We start from the raw sequence: 26945 nt of genomic DNA on the forward strand, positions 1-26945 counted from the left end.
TTAACGGGGGGAGACTGTGACAACTGGCACAAAACCGGTAACTTCCGTACACTTTGATTATTATTGAATGACTACAATTATGTGCCTAAATGTCAGCATTGACTGATTTGATGTTAAGCAAGTGAATTCATGCACGTTGTATACTATAGAATACTGCTTTATGCATAAACGAGAGCGTTGCGTCAAAAATACTAAGTAAACTCACCGGTAAGACACAATGTGTCAACAGAACTGCAGAAAGCAGTCAGACATTAGAATTAAGGCCTAGTGTAGGTCCAACGACTAGAATACATTAAAACCCAAGAGTACGTATAAGGGTTTAGTTTATAGTCATTGCGAGAGCTAAAATACGCACTAAGAAGCACCCGAAACGCACTTTAAGTGCAGAATTTGTAAAATTCAGCAATAATTCAGCATTTAAACATATGAATATTATGCAGAAATTTCGTTTTAACATCCGGAATATTTCCCTAAGTGTTGGGAATTGAAAAGGTACAAGAAGGGTACTTAAAAGACACTAGAAAGTGTAATTTAACACTTAATCGAATCAGTGTCTAACCGAACAACCGGACTTTACCCGGAACACCGAAATAATGCTAGAAGCATTGTTTTTATTTTTCTGAGCCAGCTAGGGTCCCTGATTACCCTAACACCCGCTCTATAACACATTAAACAACTAACGGGGTTAATCCCTAAAGTAACCGACTTTAAACAAACTAAACTGTAACTGAACAATCGAAATCGAACCGGATGCCATTCCCTCTCAATGGAATCGGCCAACTAGGTGGGACCAAGGGAGTACAAGCTTTATTATATTATAATAGTTTGTGGATATCTAGATCAAGAAACCGTTGGACGATAACGAAACTTTCTCTATTTAAACACCCTCTCACACACACTAAACACACACACAAGAATCACTCTCTCTCTCTTGCTCTCTCCCTACCTCTCGGCCGTGACCACCCACCCCCATCCACCATACTTCCGGTTCAAGTCTTGCCATTCCAAGCATACACTAGTGTCGGGGATCACGTACAACGAAGCTTGGAGCAAACGGAAGCTAAAGGACCTCGTGCATTTGCTTTTATCCACGCCGTTTTCGCCAAAGAACTTCCCTAGCCCCGAGCTAGAGGTAAAACATTTAAAACTCGTTTTTAATCGTGTCTAAAGTGGTTAAAAGAATGTTTGACGGTTAAAAGTCGGTAACCCACTTCTTGAATCATTAAAGTCTACTAAAATGTGAATATCGTTGGTTAAAAGCACAAAACGCGAGTAAATGTCGTAGTATTTAAATATGTTGATTGTTAAGGCCCGATCTACGTTGTGGTAGCTCGGATCACCGTTTAACCCGACTTTGTTAAGATCATAGATCTTGACATAAGCTTGTTTCGGACGGTACAAGGGTTAAAAGGTGAAACTCTACCACACGAGAAACATGAACTTGTGTAAAAGTATTTTTACTTGTAAAATAGTGTTTTAAACTTGCCGATCTATGAATCTACAAGTGGTATTTTCAAAAGACCAAGCGTCAAAAGAAACCACATGTTCTAAACCGGATCTTACACAAACAAAAGTGATTTTTGTGAACAAACAAGTGTATGGACACTTGTGTAACAAAAGTTTTAACAAAGAAATAATTTTCGTAAAAACCGACTAGAAGTTGTGAAACTTTATATTCTTTGAAAATAAGGTTTTTAAGAAACTAAACTTATTTTTAAAGATAACAAGACTTACTAAATGTGCTAGTAAGTTACTACACAATTTTAGTAAATAACCAAGTTCATGAAATGGAGAAATTAGTGATATTTGTGGATGATTATTGTTGATAAGTGTTGTTGATGATTGTTGACGATTTAAAAGAAAATAAACACATGTTTTGAAAACATGGGAAACCTCCATTTTTAGGGGAAACTCTGCCAAAATTTTTATAAATTTTGATACTTAGAAAAATATAAGTTTTTGAGAAACTTATTCCCTAAAAATGTATTTAAGAGTATTACCAAGGTTTCCCTAATTTTTGGTGATAAGAAATGAGGATTTCTTCAAGAATAAAAATGGATATAAGTATGTTACATTTTTGAGAGAAAAATATATATTATTTTATCACCAACTTCTGTGCTAAGTGTATATAGTATGTGTTATACGTGCTAGCGTATTAAGACGTAAAAATACACTAAATACTCATGAGGAGTATAAACATGAAAATACACATACAATATACAAGACACATAATTCGGGTGCAAAGTTCAAAACACAAGATACTTATATTAATTTGCGAAAAATAATATAAGTAAGATACTTAGTTAAAAATATGAAATATTTTTAACACGACAATACGAATACAAAAGTGAGTGACTGAACTTGTGCGACGCAAGTCTAGTGACTAACGTTAAGAAAACGCGTATAGGTTACGACGTTAAGTAAGCAAACCCGGTGAAGTTTACGACGCACAGGAACGCAAAGTTGTGAGTTCATGCTCCCCCTTTTCTCTTAACTGTTTTCAGTTTTATCACTTCGGGGGTGAAATACATGTTACAGATATTTTTATGTTTAACAAATGGTATGATAATAAAAAGCACACTTGGTGAGAACGAGTACCAAGTGTGTAGCGATATAAGAATACAAGAAGCGCACTTGGTGAGAACGAGTACCAAGTGTGTTGTGAAATAAGAAAACGAGAAGCGCACTTGGTGAGAACGAGTACCAAGTGTGTTGTGAAATAGGAATATGAGAAGCGCGCTTGGTGAGAAACGAGTACCAAGTAGGATGCGCTATGAAAAATGATGCGAGGAATCGTGTCACGAATAGGGTACAGAAGCACCATTAATCAACAATATACCTAGACCGCAGAACAAAAGGTTAGATCTAACGGGTGCCGGGCAGCCACACTCTCGATGAGGGCGAGTATCGAGTAGTGCTTTTGTGTCTCAGAATATACCAATTAAATGCCTAAGGTTTGGTGACTTCCTATGTCGTGTCACATGTTAATGGCTTTGCAACCCATTAACAATCCTGATACATACAGGAATAATTAATTTACATAAAAACTCATACCATTCTAAAACTTGATGAATACTTGAGTACGTGGGGTACTCAAGAAAAGCATGGATTATACTTGAGTACGTGGGGTACTCTAGAAGAATTTGAAATCATACATGAGTACGTGGTGTACACATGAAACTGGATTTTATGAAAACTTGATTTATTCACAAAATATGTTTTCATACAAAGTATACAAAAGTGCAAAACAAAACGGCATGAATTCACACCAACATTATGTTGACGTTTTTCCAAAACTCACATGTATTTCAGGTAACTAGGATGGATGTGCGCGTGGTCTCTCTTATGCTCGTGGATGTCGCTTGTGTTTGTCTTTAAATAAAGTGTAAACCTTTTAAGACAATGTTTTATGTTAACTCGCGTTGTAAACGCTAACTTATGATTTCAAGTTATGGTATTTGAAGTTATTTTCATGAGCATGTAGTATGTTTACCTTTCGTATGCAATGAGAACCTTTCATGATCACACCTCGTGCTTCCGCCGCAGAAAGGGGTGTGACAATCATCACTCTAACTATGTCAAATGTCGAGTCAAACGTGCACTTAAAAAGTCAACAGGAAGCTATTTTGCCGTTTTGTACATAATCTGTAATGTATATGTTATGAAACCTGTTTTGATGATCATAAAACATGATATTAAGAATATAAACTTGTTTACGCTCGTTTGAATCGACCATTTGCTATATTGACCCGGTTCGGAGCCGAAGGTCGCAAAAGTTTGACTTTTGCATTGACTTCAGTTCTGACCCGTTTTAGTGAGGTATAGATATACCTTAGGACTCTCTTAGGACCAGGTTACATGATGGTATAAACCTCTGTGATCGGTTCATGAGTTATCTGAGTCTTTTGCACATTTCCGTTAATCGCCTAAAAGTTGACCGTAACGCCATTTTGAAAATAAAACGAGTATTCCGGACACGTGAACGGACCAGAAACTTGCTTATTAAATTATAAGCATGTCCTTAAAGTTTCACGTCAATCCGAGGTCTAGAATGAGAGTTATGCTAAATAGCGCAATTAAAGTAAACTTTTGTAATAAACGGCGCGATTAGCATAACGCCTATCTAAACCAAGATTTCGTCACCAAAGCTTTTACCCACTGTTATAAAATAATATTTTGGGAATTTTAGAGATTTTTAATAATTTTTACCTTGCTCATAACCTGCGGTTATGGCTACGGTTCGGTAAATACCGAATATGCCCTTTTTGGCCAAAACATGAGTTCTACAAGGTCTTTTGACCCGATTCCAGTTGCTACTGATTTTAAATAATAAATAAAGTATTTTAGACCTTATAAACTGTTCGGGAAACTCAGATTTCCTGTAGAACTCGAAAAGCCCTTTAAAAGTCTTTAAAATGACCGAAAAACCCCTACGGGGCGTAATATTAACTTAAACTCGTTACGGGCATCACGTAAGGTATCCTACTGATACCACAACCTCTTTAAGGCATATTGACTCAGGAAATAAGCGTAAGACTCTCATGGTTAACCGTTTCGCCTATTGCGCGCACGGTTCGGCTTATGAAACTAGTTTTCATAAATTAGCCGATACGGGTCAAATTATATTATTTGAACCCCAAAATCCAGAGTGTGAACCTTGAACCCATATAAAACAAGTCTCTGAACTTGTTTGGGGTAGAATCACATTCCACTCTCGGTTTTCGCCTTTTCGCGCGATTAAACCATATTTATATTCCGGAACCAACCGGTCTAGGCTACGGCCAATATAAAGACCCGCTAGGATTCTAAGAGGTTAATTAAAACCTTCGTTCCAGATTAGGAGCCCCGGTAAAAGCTATCGGTGATTTAATCAAACTAAGGAATAATACTTGCAAAGGTAAATACTTTAACTTATTTCCCCTATATGGGCTTGGGTTACGGTATGTTAATACCGCTTGATTGAGCATTATATTTTTCCATCGCTTAGGTGGTTAATTAAATAATATGATCGGCTCATTTAAACAGTTTTGTTTCTTAAAAGCCTTTGGGGGGTTTAATGACCGTTGTCCCGGATATCCTTGGCATCATTTTACGAAATGGCCACGACCATCGACATCCCGGTGTAGGCGTACACCCGGTATATATTGTCGACATTAAATTAAAAGACGTAGCCGTTGGTTTTTATACTACGGTTTTACGCAATGTGGTGTGTCTATAAATCTTTAACCCGGCACGACCCGGACTACTGAACGCATAAAAGAACATGTAAAACGTTCACAAGATTTTAATAATTTTCCCAAGTTATAAAAGAGTTTGTGCTTTGTGCATTCAAATCAATTTTAATAAACATTTTCAAATGTGTCAGTTGAATGTATTTACCAGTGTAAACTGACGTATTTTTCCCCAAAAGATTAAGTGCAGGTACTATACGGAATTGGCTGGTATTTAGCTTCCTAAGCATCACGAATAGTCTCGCAAACTCGATGCCAAATCTGAATGAACAATATTTTATTATTTTGATCCGCTGTTGATATATTCGACTTCTGTAATACATTTGATATTACAACCAGAGGTTGAAGTATATATTTATCTTTAAGCTTCCGCTGTGCATTTATATAATTGTGTGGTTTGACTATATTGTTGCCAACATCGTCACGGTAATCCCCCACCGGGCCCACCGGTGATACACGTGGAAATCGGGGTGTGACAGGTTGGTATCAGAGCCAACATTGAGTGAATTAAACACTATCCTAATGTGTTTAATCTCAATGACACAATTGCACATACTTGAGTCTAGACAAGAACTTAGGACAAATTCGAATTTGCTATTCCAATTTTGTCTTTTCTTTTATTACTGGAATTTAAAGTTTTACAAAGCAGGAAAATGCCACCTGTTATATTCCGAGGAAGAGGAAGGGGAAGAAGAGGCAGAGGAGATGTCGTGACACATCACGATAACGAAGCTGGACCATCAGGTACAAGACATCCTTCAATGACAAGGAGCGAAGAACCACAACGACGAAGAGACCTTTACGAACCCGCAAGGCATTCCACCTCGCACAGCTCGACGCCATCCTACCGGCACTCCTTTGGGCCAAACTCAGAGAATGATCCCAACAACCCACAACCTTCCTTCATACCTCTACAACGTTCGGTATCACACCGAAATTACGACGACCCTACTCCATACTTCATAAGTCAGTTTAATCCAGCTGACTACATACAGGAACCTTCAGGTTTTGTCCCACTAGGGCCACAAGATCACTTCTCCGAGGACCATATGGATGAAGATACCGATCCAACTGAACCTGCTCGTGGTACGCCCACGCATCCGATAGAAGTCTCTGATGGGTCATCCTTCCATGGCACACCCTATCAGGGACCAGACAGTTTCCAAGCGTTGTTTGACCGACATGAGTGGTACTACACGCCACCTCAACAGACATCACAACAACCGCGACATCCACAGGATCCCTCTGAGGATTCACGCTTTGTGGCAGTTACGCCACCACCTCCGCCACCGGCGCAACCAGTAATGTCTGATCCGCCAAGGCGCAGGAGGACAAATGCTCGTATGTCCACACGAGGAGGAGGGGGTATCCACTTTAGCACCCCTCGACACTCTAGTAGTAGCCACTATCCGCCACTACAAGAAGAAGGACCTTCAAGTCCTATACAGGAGGCGAACTCCGCACCAGCTGCACCAAATTCGCCACCATTTGGGTATGACCAACCCATACCTGCTTACACGGGTCCAACGGCTTACAACCCGTTTGAACCGTCTCAGGCACATTACAACTAAAATTATGAGCGCGACCCCTATGTGGTGTCGGCTAGATATAACGCACGCTACCCTGACGGAGCTCACGGGAACATGGGAGCACCGGACTACTCAGCTCATGGGTATCCAATCCCTCCCAGACCTCCAGTTCCGCAACAAGCGCCACAACCACGTTTCTCTCCTCCTGAACAAGAAGAGATACTCCATCGACTAGATCGTGTGGAGAAAGAGTTCGAAGAAGAGAAAAAGAGCCACCGAGGATTTCTCAAAGGCTTGGCGAACCTACTAAAGGGCAAGAAGAAGAAACGTGACCATTAGCCCTTAATAGTTATACTAATGTAATTTCTATTTTGAAATAAGTCCCTGCGTGGACACTTATCGTATTTCAGTCCCTACGTGGACTTATCTTTTAGTCCTTACATGGACACCTATCTTGTATTAGTCCCTGCGTGGACTTGTCACTCATTTTAAACCTCTATGGAGGTATGTACTATTTGAAAGACCAGTTTAGGGCAATATGTGATTGTATTTGAGATTATGGAATGTATGTTATGAGTTTTGTTTTAATATGTATGAAATAAATCAAAACCAATCCTTTTAAATTGATCTGCCTAAATAAAGAATCTTACGAGTGAAACCTAGCCTGGTGTCTTTTAAGATTCGGTCAAGATGGTAGGACTTAATTAAAAGATTCAGATTCCTTGTTAACCGCTGCAAGCACGTTAACAACCATGGCAGATGTGATTCGTTAAAATCACGCGCGTCATTCTTATACAATAATCCTTTAAGGATTTCAAAGCCCAACTAAATGATTTATAAATCGTGGGTTAAATCACCTATGCAAGTGATCAATCGTATTAAAACATCCATTAGTGATGTAGTGCCTACGGGCCAATCTTATTAAAACATCCATTAGTGATGTAGTGCCTACGGGCCAATCTTATTAAAACATCCATTAGTGATGTAGTGCCTACGGGCCAATCTTATTAAAACATCCATTAGTGATGTAGTGCCTACGGGCCAACCATATTGAAACATCCATTAGAGGTGTAGTGCCTATGGGCCATAATAATTGTCTTATAAAGACAAAAGGCAGTGGTGGTCTATGACTCTCTGTCAGAAAGAGATAAAAGAACTACGGTTCAAATCTCTATGCCTTTGATTCTCTGAAATCTCGGCTAATAATATAAAACATCCTCGTAATTAGGCTTTATGCCGCCAATGTTATTGATATAGCTGAAATAGGATATATTCAAATCCTAATAATTAATGAGTAATAAGTTAACCAAATATGGTCTCTGTTACCATGGTTGACAAATTGTCATAAAAGACAATTATATAATAATCTCCTGAATAAAATTTTGTTATCTTCTGTAGCAGATTCAAGTTACAATGGCGGATCCCAATGGAGAGAACAGCCATACAAATGAAGATGACTACGACAATGCGCCAGTGCATCTGACAGGCGCACAGCTAAAGGCTCTGATTGACAATGCTGTTCAGGCAGCTCTTGATCGTCAATATACTGAGTCCCAAGGCAGAACCGTATCAAAACCACCCTCTAAACCAAAGACACACTCCAAACCACCCTCTCAACCCAAGAAAGATGACGACAAACACTCGTCCACTGAGAACAGCGTTCATCGCGATAGAGAATATACTGATGCATCCAATGCTAAGGGTTGCACCTACAAATACTTTGTATCTTGTAAGCCCCGGGAATTTACAGGGGAGAAAGGTGTTGTTGATTGTATCACCTGGCTAGATGAGATGGACACTATTGTGGACATCAGCGGGTGTGTAGAGAGGGATGTGGTGAAGTATGTGTCCCAGTCATCGGGTAAGTCTGCTTTGTACAAGATGACATGGGAGGAATTTATTGCCCTCATTAAGGAGAACTACTGCCCTCAGCATGAGGTTGAGAAGATCGAGGCTGACTTTGTGTCACTGGTAATGACGAACCTGGACTGCCAGGCTTATTTGACGAGCTTCAATACGATGTCTCGCCTGGTTCCGTACCTTGTGACACCAGAGTCTAGAAGAATCGCCCGTTTCATTGGGGGCTTGGAGCCCGCGATAAAGGCAAGTGTAAAGGCCTCTCGGCCGACGACCTTCAGGTCAGTTACTGACCTCTCCTTGTCTCTTACCTTAGACGCTGTCCGTCTGAGGACACAAAGGAACAAGGAGGCTGAGAAGAGAAAACGTGAGGATGATACCTCACGAAGATCAGGGAAGAAGCACCGTGGAAACGGTGAAGGCAAAAGAGGGTCGGAGGCAAAGAAAGATGGGCAAGCTGGTGAAAGGCTCAACTGCAAAATCTGCAAGAAACCCCACTCTGGGAAGTGCAGGTTTGCATCAAATTCACAGTCACAACCAAAGACTCCTTCCTGTGGACTGTGTAAGTCCAAGGATCATAAGACTGTGGAATGCAAGAAGATCAAGGACGCAACCTGCTATGGTTGTAATGAAAAGGGGCATATCAAGAGTAACTGCCCTAAGAACGCCAAAAAGGCGGAGGAGACCAAGAAGTCAAATGCGAGAGTCTTTCGCATGGATGCAAAGGAGGCGGTTCAGGACGACAATGTGCTTACAGGTACTTTTCTCGTAAATAATATATTTGCAAGAGTACTATTCGATTCTGGCGCCGATAAATCCTTTGTAGACCAGAAATTTTGCCAACTGTTAAATATGCCGATCAAAACCCTAGATATGAAATACGAGGTAGAGTTAGCAGACGGCACGATAGAAACAGTCTCCACCGTATTAGAGGGATGTGAAATGTCCATTAAGAACCACTCTTTTCCTCTATCTCTACTTCCCTTCAAACTAGCGGGTTTCGACATTGTTCTAGGCATGGACTGATTATCCCGTAATCAGGCCCAAATCATTTGCGGCAAAAGGCACATAGTATTGAAGACTCCGAGTGGTGAATCGCTTACCATTCGAGGAGATACGCAGTACGGATTGCCTGAGGACGTATCTATGCTCAAAGCTTCTAGGTGTTTGAATAGAGGCTGCGTAATTTACATGGCTCAGGTGATAATAGAAGAACCTAAGCCGAAGATCGAGGATCTTCCTGTCATTTCTGAATACCCCAAAGTTTTTCCTGAAGAACTACCTGGTTTGCCACCAGATAGACAAGTGGAGTTCAGAATAGACATCATCCCTGGAGCGGCTCCGATAGCAAGAGCGCCTTAGAGGCTAGCTCCAACGGAAATGAAAGAACTGAGGACCCAGTTGGATGAACTGCTGGCGAAAGGTTTTATCAGACCTAGTTCATCTCCCTGGGGAGCACCAGTCCTATTTGTAAAGAAGAAGGACGGATCGATGCGGTTGTGCATCGACTATCGAGAGCTAAATAAAGTTACCATAAAGAACAGATATCCTTTGCCAAGGATCGATGATCTGTTCGACCAGCTGCAAGGAGCAAGCTATTTCTCGAAGATCGACTTGAGGTCGGGCTATCATCAGCTAAGGGTCAGAGATAAGGATGTACATAAGACAGCATTTAGGACTCGCTATGGTCATTACGAGTTCCTAGTGATGCCTTTTGGGCTCACAAATGCACCGGCTGCGTTCATGGATCTCATGAATCGCGTCTGCAAGCCGTATTTGGAAAAATTTGTCATAGTCTTCATCGACGATATCCTTATATATTCCAAGAACCAAGCTGACCACGAGAAGCACCTCCGTTGCATTCTCGAATTACTACAGCGTGAGAAACTCTACGCCAAATTCTCGAAATGTGAATTCTGGCTACGAGAGGTTCAATTTTTAGGTCACGTTGTGAGTGAGTGTGGTATCCAAGTGGATTCCGCTAAGGTAGAGGCGGTCATGAACTGGCAAGAGCCAAAAACGCCTACCGAAATTCGTAGTTTCCTGGGGTTAGCAGGATACTACAGGAGGTTTATTGAAAATTTTTCGAGGATTGCTGCGCCTTTGACATCCCTAACCAAGAAGAAAGAAAAGTTTATTTGGGGCCCAAAACAGCAAGAGTCCTTCGAAATACTGAAGCAAAAGCTAAGCAACGCACCTGTGCTGACATTACCGGAAGGTACAGAAGAATTCGTAGTTTACTGCGATGCATCACACACGGGCATGGGGTGTGTGCTTATGCAGAAGGGCAAGGTGATTGCCTATGCTTCAAGGCAATTAAAGGTGCACGAAAAGAATTACACCACCCATGACTTGGAGTTGGGTGCCGTTGTATTTGCACTGAAATTATGGAGGCATTACCTTTATGGTATTAAATTTGTGATTTATTCTGATCACAAAAGCCTCCAGCACCTGTTCAACCAGAAAGAGTTGAACATGAGGCAGCGCCGTTGGATGGAAACCTTGAATGACTATGATTGCGAGATCAGGTACCATCCCGGCAAAGCGAATGTGGTCGCTGATGCCTTAAGCAGGAAAGAAAGGGTAAAACCTATTCGAATCAATACCAAAAGCATTGAGGTCAAGAACAATTTAATTGAAAGGATTTTAGCTGCACAGCGAGAGGCTGTGTTGGAAGCTAATTATCCTAATGAAAAATTAGGAGTAACTGAGGAGCAGTTGACTCTTAGCAAGGATGGAATCCTTAGATTGAACGGACGTATATGGGTTCCAATTTATGGAGGACTACGAGATGTTATCCTCCAGAAAACCCATAGTTCCAAATATTCAGTTCATCCTGGAGCAGACAAGATGTATCAAGATTTAAAGGCAAACTATTGGTGGATAGGCTTGAAAAAGTCTGTGGCCGCCCACGTAGCAAAGTGCTTGACTTGTGCTCAAGTCAAAGCCGAGCACCAAAAGCCGTCTGGCTTGCTACAACAGCCTGAACTTCCCGAGTGGAAGTGGGAATGCGTAACTATGGACTTCATAACCAAGTTACCCAAAACCAGGAAGGGAAACGATACAATATGGGTCATAGTCGATAGGCTGACTAAATCAGCTCATTTTCTACCCATCAAGGAGACGCATAGCTCCGATATGTTAGCCCAACTTTATGTTGATAAGATTGTAGCTTTACACGGCATACCTGTGACTATTATCTCCGACAGGGATACCAGGTACACGTCTCACTTCTGGAAGAGTTTCCAACAATCTTTGGGCACGCGTTTGAACTTCAGTACGGCTTACCATCCACAGACAGACGGTCAAAGTGAGTGATGCGTGTCAGTGTATATATGTTTTTAGATATATATTTAAGCCCTTTTTACACTTTTAGCCAAGTTTTAAATTTATAAAACACGATATTCACTAACACTAAACACACATATGGGCAAGTGCACCCATCGTGGACGTAGTATAGTGTTGGTAAGATACCGAGGTCGTCCAAGGACACAAGAGCTTTTAATACCGGTTTATCCTCAACGTCTAATCAAATCAAAAAGGTTAGAAAAATGTTTTAAACTAAGAAAAATAAAAACTAACTAAATGCTGAAAAATAAAAATAAAATAAAAAACAGATAGACAAGATGAATCACTTGGATCCGACACGTGTATTAGTATAACCTTTGATTATTTTCGCACTTTTGCACTTGTTTAAGAGATTATCTTAGTTATTGTAGTAGGCCCCTCTTTTGAAGGTGACGTTACCCTCAACCCAGTAGTTTGAGTCAGCAAGGATACAATCCTAAAGGGTCGGATTATTGAAAGATAATGAATTAAGTTATTAATGCAAATTGTGGTAGGCCCCGCTTTTGGCGGTGACGTTACCCTCGGCTAAGTAGTCTGAGTCAGCAGGGATACAGTCCTAAATAGCCGGGTTATAGTATTAATAGTAGTTAACTTATGAGGGGGTCAAAGAGTTTGGATCCCCGCCATCCAATACCTATGGGCATTGAAGGAGATCCGACTAAATTTGACCCAGGTCCCAAGCAGGACCTCTAAACGCTGAACAAGGGCAAGACCCTTACCAAACCGTTCCCTTAACCCCCGACCAGGTAGCCAACATACCTCCATATAGACCGTGGAGATATGAATGGTGAAAATCTTTTATTTTATATAGACAGTAAAATAATGCCAGACACCACGGACAAACGATAAGGAAAGATCACCTTCAACATAAGTAACTAGTTATTAAAGTCATTAATACAAAACCAAATAAAAAGTGCAAAAGATTAAAAATAAAAAGTATTATACTAAACACTTGTCTTCACCAAGTGATGTAAGAGACTTAGGCAAACATGGCCTTGATTGTCAAGAACTCTTACGATCAATCTTGGATCCCGAGACGACTCACACACTCTACGATGGACAATGGATGATGGTGGTGGATGATGGTGTTATGGTGGTGGTGGGTGGTGGATGAGGTGTGAGAGAGGTGGTGTGCCAAGGGATGAGAGAGAATGAAGCCAAGCTCCTCTATTTATAGGCTGAACAGAAGGCTGGACACGGCCCCGTGTCCGCTGGACACGGCCCCGTGCCCGCCTGACACTCTCTCTCCTCATTAATTGTAATTGCGAATTACAATTAATGCGCCTGCTGTACTTTCACCACGCCCCCGTGCTCGCTGGACACGGCCCCGTGGTGGGCAATGGAAGCTTCTACTGGTTTGTCTTTTCTGCTGCTTCCTGGGCACGCCCCCGTGTTCGCCGGACACGGGGCGTGTTCAGACTCTGTTTCTTCTCCTTTGCCTTGGGAGGTGCCGTTGAGGGTCCGGGCAATCCACTTTTGTTCCTTTTCTTGTATTTATGGTAGAATTAGTAGTCTTTTTGCTTCTTTTGTGATTTTAAGCTCATTTCATCCTGAAAATACAAAAGGAAGACAAAAACACTATTTTTCCAACATTAGTACTTAAAAAGGGTTAGTTTTATGCCTTAATTGATGTGTTTTATATGTTGCATTTTACACACATCAAATACCCCCACACTTGAACTTTTGCTTGTCCTCAAGCAAAACTCTTTAAATGTGGCTTACACTCCCAAATGGAATAGGTAGAAGAGAAGTTTTTTTAGCTTGTCCTAGAGTGTCGGGAATCCAAGGTTTTTATCGGTTTTATTTTTGTTTTTTTACAATCCTATTCGTTATGATTTATTTTGAACTTTTCATAAGATAAATTACTTATTTGGGCATAGCATGCCTTATTAAAATTCCATTTTCATACAAGTTCACATACCTCACGGGAGATCACTCAACACTCGGCCGAAGGTGTATATTTTAGTGAATCACTCGAGAGCGGCACGGAACTTACGTCTTCCATAGGCTTGCCAAGCAATCAATCCTCCTCCTTTTTAACTTTTTACCTTTGTAAATATCAAGAGGACTTTTTGGGTGAAGGCTTGGGTTTAAAGGTGGGTGGTTGGTTAGTGGTTAGTAAAAAGGGCGAAAATCGTAACAAGCGTCGGTTTTCGTGAAGTATCTTGTTTTTAGTGACTTTTTATTTTGAAGTATTTCTCCAAACAAGCTTTTATAGCTTTTGTTTGTTTTTTACTTCATTATTTTTTTTTTTTTTGATCGTCACATAAAAAGGTGAGTTTACGAGAAAGCGAACTTGTTACTAAAAAAATAAATAAAAAGGTTTTTGGTGGGTAAAAAGGGTTTTGGGGTAATGAAATGAAAGGTTTAGGCTCAAAGGGGCTATCTAGGGGGATTTTGGGTAGGTAAAAAAAATGAAAAATAATGGTTTTGAAAGAAAAAATGGTTAGTCCTAATGCCTCCATCATTTACTTACTTGGGTTTAAGTTGGTAAGGACCGGGAATGTATCGTCGTGGCAAGTTCTAGATTTGTAAGGACCGAGCGGCTATTCACACAAGAAACGAAAAATGAGCATTTAATCTAAATATGTGTATTTTTATGCTCAATAAAGGCTCAAAACTCACTTTTGTGGGAATGGGTTTTTAATGTGACCAAGCATATATAATCGAATTTTAAACTAGACTTGTTATGTCGTTTCATAATTTTCTTATGTTGGTTCCTTTTTTTTATCACGACGCTATCGGTTGTAAACTTGTAAAAATATAACCTTTTTAGAACTTGTTATTCCCAACTTAAACTAAGACAAGTAAATAAAAAAAAATGAAAAAGTTTTTGAAAAAATTTGGGGTGTTTAGCGGTTTTAATAGAGTTTTGTGTAAGGCTTGTTTTTAGGATTTTGCAAAATTTCAAGGGTTTAAGCATCCCCCCCACACTTAATTTACACATTGTCCTCAATGTGTCCAAAAATAAAGTTTTTGGTTGATTAGAATGTATAAAAGTGTGTTTAAAAACAAAGGGTTGTGTTACTGGCATTCTGGACACGGCCCCGTGTCCATTGGACACGGCCCCGTGGTGAACTGCCAGTAACGAAAACTTACAGAAGGTGGACACGGGGGCGTGTCGGGTGAACACGGCCACGTGTCGGGCAAAAAATTGCAGGTCAGTAGCCAAACAGCAGATCTGGGAGATGGACACGGGGGCATGTCGGCTGGACACGTCCCCGTGTGGACAGTCTGTTAGCCCGAAAAATAGGTTTTTCTCCCGGTTTCTCCATCCTGGGGCTGCAAGTGCTAATGTTTAGCACTCTAACCCTTGCATTGCACCTGTTTAATCATTCAATACCAACCAACCAAGCACAAACCATCCTAATTTACCATTGTCAAGCATTATCCAAACATAAAGTAAAAACGAAATAAAGATAAAAAGTAGTTAGGGAAAGTAAATTGTTCGACAAATGGCACGCAGGCCATGAATTGTTTGATAGATTAGAAGGGCATTCAAACCTGTGGGCTCATCACCAGCCAGCCCCTTGTTCCTCCAAGCCTCCTACTCCATGTCTTCATCACTACCATCACCTCCGCCCCCATGCCTCGCCATGTACTCCCGGATGCTACCGATATCATCTTGTATATCATTGACGTTGCGCTCGATAGCTCCAACCCGGTGGTATGTGTTGTTGGCGAGGTTGTAGGTGTTCCTGGTGCACATAAGGTTTTCCTGCAAAAGATCATGTAAACTTTGGAAGTTAGGAAAACCGCCTCCTTGAGAGGAGGATTGACCCGGATCGCCTTGGGGTGGATACTGAAAATGGGGAGGTGGTGCATGAAGAACTAGAGCCTCCTGCGGATTCCATGCGTAGCCTTGCGTCCTCTGAAAGCTCACCGTCCCGTCCTCCGCTTCATAAAGCAGGTTCATGGCTCGGCAGATGTGATAATCGACCCGTCCCGACCATGGACTCCTTTCGAAGGACCTTGGGATATTCGTGAAGTGCTTGAAAAGACGGTACACCCATCCCCCGAAGAAGATTGGTGTAGGAGCAGAAGCAAGGCGGTTCAAGTGCATGTTTCGCAGCAGGAGGTAAGGAACATCGAGAGGCTTCTGGTTGTGGATGCAGTGAAGGACAACCAAATCTTTCAACCCAACAACGCCACTACTGTCATGGCGTTGGTTCAGCGAGTACGTGAGGAGCCTGTGGATGTATCGGTATAGTGGGTCCCTCAGTTTGGTACTTTTGGTGCTGCTCGGGTTGTAGATTCCTTCACCTATTTGAGCCCATGCGGCTTGGCGTTCGGTTGCATCCAAGTCTCGTAACCCCCCTGTATTCTCTTCATTCCCCGCTTCCTCTTCACTGTACAGCCCAATGATGGCTCCAAACTGTGCCATGGAGGTTCTAAATGTGGTCCCTCCACATCGAAATTCGACCGCGTCATGATCAAACGGTTCGCGCCTCGAGTTGAAAATGAAGGTGCTATAGAACTCCATCGTGCATTGATGTACCGACCGTAGTCGGGTGGTCAATGCGACATGCAGTGGACCCCTCACAATGTTGTTGAAGCGGTCAAGTTGGTTTACCATGGTTAGCAAATCAGTACACGCCCGCCTTGGGTACTCTTCCGGTCTTGTTTGTAGAACCTCGTACCGTGCCCTAGCGTCCAGTTCATTTGCGCTAAACCTTGTGAATTTCGACATCTGAAAAGAATACGTAAAAAGTTAGTACGAAACAAGGAAAATCAGAGTGAAACTTGCAAACAGTGGGCTGGACACGGCCCTGTGTTCAGCGGACACGGCCCCGTGTCCAGGCGTCTGTAACCCAAAAATTCCATTTTTCGTCCCGGTTTCGAAAACCTGAAATTTTTTAGCCCAATAGTAGCGGTTTCCCCCGAAAATGAAACCCTAAGTGTCATTTTTCCCAAAACAAACCGTTTACCCTTTCAATTTCGTGTTTTTCGGTTCAAGAACAAGGGTTTGGGGTTTTATTTGGAAATCGGACAAATCTATCAACAATTCTTGCCTAGTTACTTTCTACTACACTAATCTAAACTACTACTAACAAATTTCATCAAAAATTTTGAGTTCAATCCGGATGAACATGAAGAACCCTAGATTTTTCCCCAATTTTTGATGTTTTAACTACATGCAAGTAACTAATCTAACTACTAATGAAGATAGAATCATACCTTGACGTTGTTAGATTCGGTGGTGACGTAGAAAAACTGCAGAAAATCGCCTCGAACCAGAGAGTTTTCGGCTAAACGGGGCGTGTGGAATGGTGTAACTGATAGGAAAAGAGGGTTTTATCCCGACAGTCGCCTCGACACGGCCCCGTGTCCAGCGGACACGGCCCCGTGCCGGGCAAAGTTTTTTTTTTTTTTATGTGCTCGTGTGCATGCCCCTTATTTCCGAAAAATGGTTAGACGATTTACCGGTTTTTAAACGTACACTTACCTGTAACATGTCGGGTATGAGTTTATTCGTTAACCGTCTGAAGTGAGATCTCCTCTTCCTCATCCTCAATGGATCCTCGGTAGAGTTTCAGCCGTTGGCCATTGACTTTAAATGGTGTCCCATTTCGAGTTTTAATTTCTACTGCACCGTGTGGAAAAACATGGGTGACGGAAAAAAGGTCCTGACCACCTAGATTTTAACTTACCAGGAAATAATCGAAGTCGTGAATTAAACAATAGAACTTGGTCTCCCACCCGAAATTCATTAGATTTAATATATTTATCATGCAAATTTTTCATTCTTTCTTTATAAATTTCGGAGTTAGAATACGCACAATTCCTAAGCTCGTCTAATTCATTTATTTGACAAAATCGATTTTTACCGGCATTTTCCAAATCTAAGTTTACGTTTTTTATTGCCCAGTAGGCTTTGTAAGCTATTTCTACTGGCAAGTGACAACTTTTTCCATAGACGAGTTTATATGGGGTTGTGCCTATAGTGGTTTTATAAGCAGTTCGAAAAGCCCATAAAGCGTCGTCTAATTTATCGGCCCATTCTTTTTTATTTATTCCTACGGTTTTTTCAAGTATTCGCTTTAAACCTCGATTAGTCACTTCGGCTTGCCCATTTGTTTGAGGGTGATATGCTGTTGAGACCCGGTGATAGACCCCATACCTTGTTAATATTTTTTCGAGTTGATGATTGCAAAAATGGGTACCTCTATCACTTATCAAAGCTTTTGGTGTCCCGAAACGAGAGAACAGCTTTTTCAGAAATTTTACCACCACTCTTCCATCATTTGTTGGAAGAGCCTCGGCCTCTGCCCATTTAGAAAAGTAATCGACTGCCACAAGTATATATTTGTTTCCCTTTGAAGGTGGGAAAGGTCCCATGAAATCGAGTCCCCACACATCAAAGATTTCACAGACGAGAATGCCATTTTGAGGCATTTCGTTTTTGGAAGAAATATTACCTGATCTTTGGCAGGCATCACATGTCTTTACAAGGTTTTGTGCATCCTTGTAAATGGTCGGCCAGTAAAATCCTGAATCAAATACCTTTCGTGCGGTACTTGCGGCACCATGATGTCCTCCGTATGGACCCTCATGACAATGATGGAGAATTCTTCGTGCTTCATTACCATAGACACACCTTCGGATGAGCTGGTCGGCACACATTTTGAAAAGATAGGGGTCTTCCCAAAAGTAATGCTTTACATCAGCAAAGAATTTTTTTCTTTGATGATGTGGCCATCCTTTGGTGACTACACCGCTAGCTAAGAAATTAGCGTAGTCGGCATACCATGGTTCTTGTCTACTTTCCATCATTTCCAAGGATTCCGTGGGAAATTTCTCGTTGATTTGTTCGTCTCTGGTTGTCTCCAAAGCTGGGTCTTCTAAGCGTGAGATATGATCTGCAGCAGTGTTTTCTGCTCCTCTTTTGTCCTTGATTTCAATGTCGAATTCTTGGAGGAGTAGAATCCATCTTATCAAACGGGGTTTTGCATCTTGCTTCTTGAAGAGGTACCTGATGGCTGCATGGTCTGTATAGACTACTGTTTTAGAAAGAACAAGATAAGAACGAAATTTATCAAAAGCAAATACCACCGCTAGTAATTCTTTTTCTGTAGTTTTATAATTTTCTTGCGCATCATTAAGAGTTTTACTAGCATAATAAATTGGGTGGAAATGTTTTTCTTTTCTTTGTCCCAAGACTGCTCCAACAGCGAAGTCACTTGCATCGCACATGATTTCGAAAGGAAATTTCCAATCTGGCGCTATCATGATAGGTGCATTGACTAGCATTTCCTTGAGGGTTAGAAATGCTTGATTGCATTCCTTGTCAAAGATGAAGGGTGCATCTTTTTCAAGCAATTTTGTTAGAGGCCTTGAAATTTTTGAAAAGTCTTTGATAAACCTTCTATAAAATCCGGCATGTCCTAGGAAACTTCTGATTGCTCGCACGGAGGATGGAGGAGGTAATCGAGAAATAGTCTCTATTTTTGCTCGATCAACTTCCATTCCTTCGCTTGAGATTTTGTGACCGAGTACTATTCCCTCTGTTACCATGAAATGGCATTTTTCCCAGTTAAGGGCGAGGTTAGTTTCCTCACATCGGGATAGCATTCGTTCAAGATTATCGAGGCATTGGTCATATGAGTCTCCAAAGATGGAAAAGTCATCCATGAAGACTTCCATTGTCTTTTCGATCATATCATAGAAAATGGCGACCATACAACGTTGGAATGTTGCAGGCGCATTACATAGACCGAATGGCATGCGTCGATATGCAAAAGTTCCGTAGGGACATGTGAAAGTTGTTTTCTCTTGGTCTTCTGGTGCTATCGGTATTTGAAAGTAACCTGAAAAACCATCTAAGAAACAATAAAATTTATGACCGGATAATCTTTCTAACATTTGATCAATGAAGGGCAAAGGAAAGTGGTCTTTCCTAGTCGCTTCATTTAATCGCCTATAATCTATACAGACTCTCCATCCTGTGACGGTTCTTGTTGGTATTAATTCATTTTTCTCGTTAGTTATTACCGTCATACCTCCTTTCTTTGGGACTACTTGAACGGGACTTACCCACGGGCTATCGGAGATAGGGTAGATTAGTCCGGCGTCGAGTAGTTTGATGACTTCATTCTTAACCACTTCTTGAACATTGGGGTTCACTCTTCGTTGTGGTTGAATTACCGTCTTGTAGTCATCATTCATTAAAATTTTGTGCGTGCACATGGAAGGGCTTATTCCTTTAATATCTACAAGCTTCCAAGCGATCGCGTTTTTGTGTTTTTTAAGTAGGTTAACTAATTTCTCTTTTTCTTTATTACTTAATTTAGATGAAATAATTACGGGTAAACTACTTTCTTTGCCTAGGAAAGCATATTCCAAACCTTTAGGAAGTTCTTTGAGCTCAATGGGTGGGTCTTTAGAAGACACCTTATTTTGTAGCTCATCAAGATCAAGAACCTTAAAAGTTTGTTCTATGGCTATTTCTTCCTCGACAAAGTGGTCCTCTTCGTTGGTTGTATCGGGTGGTTCAGCTTCATCTTCAATTAGGGGGTCATTGTTGCCAAAAGGATATTTCATTGAGCGCTCAAGATCTATGCTCCTTTTGAATGCCCCTAATTGGAGAGGTAGATTGTTAAATTTCTGGTTTTTCAAAGCTTTATGAGTTTGTACAAAAGGTTTTCCCAAGACTAAGGGGGCATCATCTAGGATGACGAAGTCGGTTGGGATTACCATTTGATTTGTTTGAACCATAACATCTTCAACTACACCGATTGATTTTATTACTTTCCGATTGGATAGAAAAATGGGTATTTGAAGTGGAGTAAAATCACTAACACTTAATTTTTCAAAAATGTAGTTAGGCATTATGTTAACACAAAGATCCTTATCGATGGTGATATTGCTAATAAATGAATTTTGAAAGAAACATGGAACCGGTGTAATGTTAATTTCAAAAGGATCTTCTTTTATTAGCGAGGTTTGATCATTAGTTAACTTAACACTTACCATGTCTTTGATTTTAGCACTAGTGTTTAACTCTTTTAAAAACTTGGCATGAGGGGTTACTAAACAATGATTTTCGAAAGTAGGTGACAAGAGGTTAATTTCTTCAAAATTAGACTCTTCTTGAATTTTAGCGTTATTGGACTCACCATTTTCGTTGTTTAACTCATGTGTCGGTTTTTCACTTTCTTGTTCTTCCATTTTTACACTTTCAACTATCTCTACGTTATTATCATTTTTTAGCTCTTCTCTTGCGCGGGATTCCTCTTCCCTTGCGCGAGATTCTTTTATGCAACGTTCGATAGTTTTAATGTGTTCCAATATCCTATTAGTTACTTCGGTGAGATTGAAAGAATTTGGATCCTCAAAGCTTGAATCCGGTTGTTCGATCCTTGGTTCCTCATAGTACTCATATGAAGTAGATGGTTCACACCATTGTTCTTCATTGTAAGCATATGATGGATAAGGGTCGAAACTTTGTTCTTCATAGTACTCATATGAGGTGGGTTGTTCACGCCATGGTTCCTCATAATAAGTGTATGAAGGTGGTGGCTCATATGTTGAATCTTCAAAGTATGAGTATGAAGGCTCATACCTTGGTTCATCAAAATATGAGTATGAGGGAGTAGGTTCATACCTTTGGTCTTCATAGGATGTGTACGAGTTGATGGCTCGTACCTGGGCTCCTCATAATGGTTGTATGAATTGGATGGTTGATATGAAGTATCATATTGAACCGAGCGTGTATTACGACAATTAGTACAATAATTACCCCTATAATCATCCTCATCATAGGTGTAGTTGTAACCTCTTGAGTATTGATCCATAAGAATCACTCAACAGATCACAACTGAGTCTCGGGACCAGATAACAAAAATAAGACGGAAACAGAAGCTGGACACGGCCCCGTGTTGAGTGAACACGGCCCCGTGTTCAGGGACTGTATCTGGGCGTTTTAATTAAATTTACTGGTCACGTTGAGCATGGGGGCGTGTTCAGTGAGCACGGCCCCGTGTTCAGACTCTGTATCTGGGTATCTACTCTAAAAATATGCAGCACGGGGGCGTGTTCAGCGAGCACGGCCCCGTGTTCAGGCTACTGTAAATGCAAAACTAAACTAAAATGCAGAAAAATGCGCGCGTTTTGAAAAGGTTTTGAAAAAAACTGATTAGGCCGTCGATTTTAAACTTTCTTAAAATCCTTGTGTCCCCGGCAACGGCGCCAAAAACTTGATGCGTGTCAGTGTATATATGTTTTTAGATATATATTTAAGCCCTTTTTACACTTTTAGCCAAGTTTTAAATTTATAAAACACGATATTCACTAACACTAAACACACATATGGGCAAGTGCACCCATCGTGGACGTAGTATAGTGTTGGTAAGATACCGAGGTCGTCCAAGGACACAAGAGCTTTTAATACCGGTTTATCCTCAACGTCTAATCAAATCAAAAAGGTTAGAAAAATGTTTTAAACTAAGAAAAATAAAAACTAACTAAATGCTGAAAAATAAAAATAAAATAAAAAACAGATAGACAAGATGAATCACTTGGATCCGACACGTGTATTAGTATAACCTTTGATTATTTTCGCACTTTTGCACTTGTTTAAGAGATTATCTTAGTTATTGTAGTAGGCCCCTCTTTTGAAGGTGACGTTACCCTCAACCCAGTAGTTTGAGTCAGCAAGGATACAATCCTAAAGGGTCGGATTATTGAAAGATAATGAATTAAGTTATTAATGCAAATTGTGGTAGGCCCCGCTTTTGGCGGTGACGTTACCCTCGGCTAAGTAGTCTGAGTCAGCAGGGATACAGTCCTAAATAGCCGGGTTATAGTATTAATAGTAGTTAACTTATGAGGGGGTCAAAGAGTTTGGATCCCCGCCGTCCAATACCTATGGGCATTGAAGGAGATCCTACTAAATTTGACCCAGGTCCCAAGCAGGACCTCTAAACGCTGAACAAGGGCAAGACCCTTACCAAACCGTTCCCTTAACCCCCGACCAGGTAGCCAACATACCTCCATATAGACCGTGGAGATATGAATGGTGAAAATCTTTTATTTTATATAGACAGTAAAATAATGCCAAGACACCACGGACAAACGATAAGGAAAGATCACCTTCAACATAAGTAACTAGTTATTAAAGTCATTAATACAAAACCAAATAAAAAGTGCAAAAGATTAAAAATAAAAAGTATTATACTAAACACTTGTCTTCACCAAGTGATGTAAGAGACTTAGGCAAACATGGCCTTGATTGTCAAGAACTCTTACGATCAATCTTGGATCCCGAGACGACTCACACACTCTACGATGGACAATGGATGATGGTGGTGGATGATGGTGTTATGGTGGTGGTGGGTGGTGGATGAGGTGTGAGAGAGGTGGTGTGCCAAGGGATGAGAGAGAATGAAGCCAAGCTCCTCTATTTATAGGCTGAACAGAAGGCTGGACACGGCCCCGTGTCCGCTGGACACGGCCCCGTGCCCGCCTGACACTCTCTCTCCTCATTAATTGTAATTGCGAATTACAATTAATGCGCCTGCTGTACTTTCACCACGCCCCCGTGCTCGCTGGACACGGCCCCGTGGTGGGCAATGGAAGCTTCTACTGGTTTGTCTTTTCTGCTGCTTCCTGGGCACGCCCCCGTGTTCGCTGGACACGGGGCGTGTTCAGACTCTGTTTCTTCTCCTTTGCCTTGGGAGGTGCCGTTGAGGGTCCGGGCAATCCACTTTTGTTCCTTTTCTTGTATTTATGGTAGAATTAGTAGTCTTTTTGCTTCTTTTGTGATTTTAAGCTCATTTCATCCTGAAAATACAAAAGGAAGACAAAAACACTATTTTTCCAACATTAGTACTTAAAAAGGGTTAGTTTTATGCCTTAATTGATGTGTTTTATATGTTGCATTTTACACACATCAGTGAGCGTACCATTCAAACGCTAGAAGACATGCTTCGTGCATGTGCAATCGATTTAGGCGGTAACTGGGATAAGAATCTACCCCTGATCGAATTCTCCTACAATAATAGCTACCACACCAGCATAAAGGCTGCGCCTTTCGAGGCATTATACGGTAGGAAATGTAGATCGCCTGTTTGTTGGGCGGAAGTAGGAGAGGTCCAATTATCAGGACCAGAGATTGTTTTCCAGACAACGGACAAGATTGTCCAGATCCGGGAACGTCTCAAGGCTGCCCGCGATAGGCAGAAAAGCTACGCTGATCCAAAACGTAAGGATCTTCACTTCGAAGTAGGTGAAAAAGTGTTGCTTAAGGTATCACCCTGGAAAGGAGTGATGCGTTTAGGCAAGAAAGGCAAACTGAGTCCGAGATACATAGGACCTTTTGAGGTCATTGAACGTGTCGGATCAGTTGCCTATAAGTTGAACTTGCCTGAAGAGCTCAATGGAATTCACAACGTATTCCACATCTGCAATCTCAAAAGGTGCTTCGCCGATGAATCATTGGTGATTCCACACACAGATGTGCATATAGATGAGAGCTTAAAGTTTGTAGAAAAACCTTTGTCGATTGAAGATCGACAGGTGAAGAAGCTTCGAAGAAAACACGTACCAATTGTAAAGGTCAAATGGGATGCTCGCAGAGGTCCCGAATATACGTGGGAAGTCGAAGACACAATGAAAGAAAAATACCCCTATTTATTTGAGTAAATCTCGGGTCGAGATTTATTTTAAGGGGGTGAGGATGTAACACCTCGAATTTTTGCGTCCAATAATGTGTTAACACGTGTCATTTGATTACACGTGGCATTTATATTAAATAAAGGACAAATTTTGACAAACCTTGAAAGTATATAAATTCGAGGGTTATAAATGTCAACAAGGGTAAATATACTGTATAGTAACCCTAAATAATGCTTGAACCTTCAAACGAATAAATCATAGATCGTACAGAAGCGAAACGCGAAAGAAAGTGAGAGATTACAAGCTACAGGGGTTAACCGTGTCAACATGTTTAATTATGCCTCTGAGTGACCCTTTGACGTTCCCAAGGCTTTGTAACGGTATTATACACTCACTAAAATATAATATATAAATTTCGCGAAGTTTCGTTATGAAACGAGAAAGTTACGATCGAATTCGTAGGAGAAGGGTTAAAAGCGTCAGTAATGAAAGTTAAGGCTTTCTGAATAATTAATAAATTAACCGGGGACTTAACAACGCGGGTAAATAACACGAGGTCCCTAGTTGTAATTAACCGAGGGCCAAACCGCAAAGTTACCCCTTCAAACCCGAAAGGTCAGGTAAATCATTACGAAAGATTTCGTTATTAATTGCCAGATTCTGTTAATCATTACAAAAGATTTAAGAATTCAGAAAATATAACCTCTCGCGGCCCGCGTGAGGTTTAGGCATAAGTTGAGGCGGGCCGCGAGCCTCCTCATTTACTCGCCTGATTTCTTAAACTCAGGCGGCCCGCGTAAAAATGCATGGGAACTCCCATGCGGGCCGCGTGGGACGCCCAGATGCAGAAAACTTGTAACTACTTGCCTTTTGGAGCCTTTGAACGACCAACAACCAATAAATGAGGCATGGGCACCCTATGCTCGACCCATATCACTTAGGGGCACCTGCCCATCATCCATGGTCACTTGTAGCATGTGTTGTGATGATCTAATGGCCTTGTAAACACTATAAATAGCCACACTTGGCTCATAAGTTCACCACACCTCAAACACACTCATCTGATCATTTCAAGAGCTCTCAAGCATTCCTCTGTGTTCTTAAGTCTTCTCTCAAGCTTCTGTAAGTGATCTAACCCTTTGTGGTTTCACATTTCCTTAGTAAATAGCTAAAAACCAAACCGTCGTAAATACGGTTTGACTTTAAAATAAATCAGTGATGGTTCAGTCTTATGACGGATCAAAAGTAGTTTTGAGTTGGTATTTATGTGGGTAATAAACCCCTAAAAGGGTTCCCTCTGATCATCACTCTAACTATGTCAAATGTCGAGTCAAACGTGCACTTAAAAAGTCAACAGGAAGCTATTTTGCCGTTTTGTACATAATCTGTAATGTATATGTTATGAAACCTGTTTTGATGATCATAAAACATGATATTAAGAATATAAACTTGTTTACGCTCGTTTGAATCGACCATTTGCTATATTGACCCGGTTCGGAGCCGAAGGTCGCAAAAGTTTGACTTTTGCATTGACTTCAGTTCTGACCCGTTTTAGTGAGGTATAGATATACCTTAGGACTCTCTTAGGACCAGGTTACATGATGGTATAAACCTCTGTGATCGGTTCATGAGTTATCCGAGTCTTTTGCACATTTCCGTTAATCGCCTAAAAGTTGACCGTAACGCCATTTTGAAAATAAAACGAGTATTCCGGACACGTGAACGGACCAGAACCTTGCTTATTAAATTATAAGCATGTCCTTAAAGTTTCACATCAATCCGAGGTCTAGAATGAGATTTATGCTAAATAGCGCAATTAAAGTAAACTTTTGTAATAAACGGCGCGATTAGCATAACGCCTATCTAAACCAAGATTTCGTCACCAAAACTTTTACCCACTGTTATAAAATAATATTTTGGGAATTTTAGAGATTTTTAATAATTTTTACCTTGCTCATAACCTGCGGTTATGGCTACGGTTCGGTAAATACCGAATATGCCCTTTTTGGCCAAAACATGAGTTCTACAAGGTCTTTTGACCCGATTCCAGTTGCTACTGATTTTAAATAATAAATAAAGTATTTTAGACCTTATAAACTGTTCGGGAAACTCAGATTTCCTGTAGAACTCGAAAAGCCCTTTAAAAGTCTTTAAAATGACCGAAAAACCCCTACGGGGCGTAATATTAACTTAAACTCGTTACGGGCATCACGTAAGGTATCCTACTGATACCACAACCTCTTTAAGGCATATTGACTCAGGAAATAAGCGTAAGACTCTCATGGTTAACCGTTTCGCCTATTGCGCGCACGGTTCGGCTTATGAAACTAGTTTTCATAAATTAGCCGATACGGGTCAAATTATA

This window comes from Helianthus annuus, chromosome 16, assembly GCF_002127325.2.
Source record: "Helianthus annuus cultivar XRQ/B chromosome 16, HanXRQr2.0-SUNRISE, whole genome shotgun sequence".
Lineage (NCBI taxonomy): Eukaryota > Viridiplantae > Streptophyta > Magnoliopsida > Asterales > Asteraceae > Helianthus > Helianthus annuus.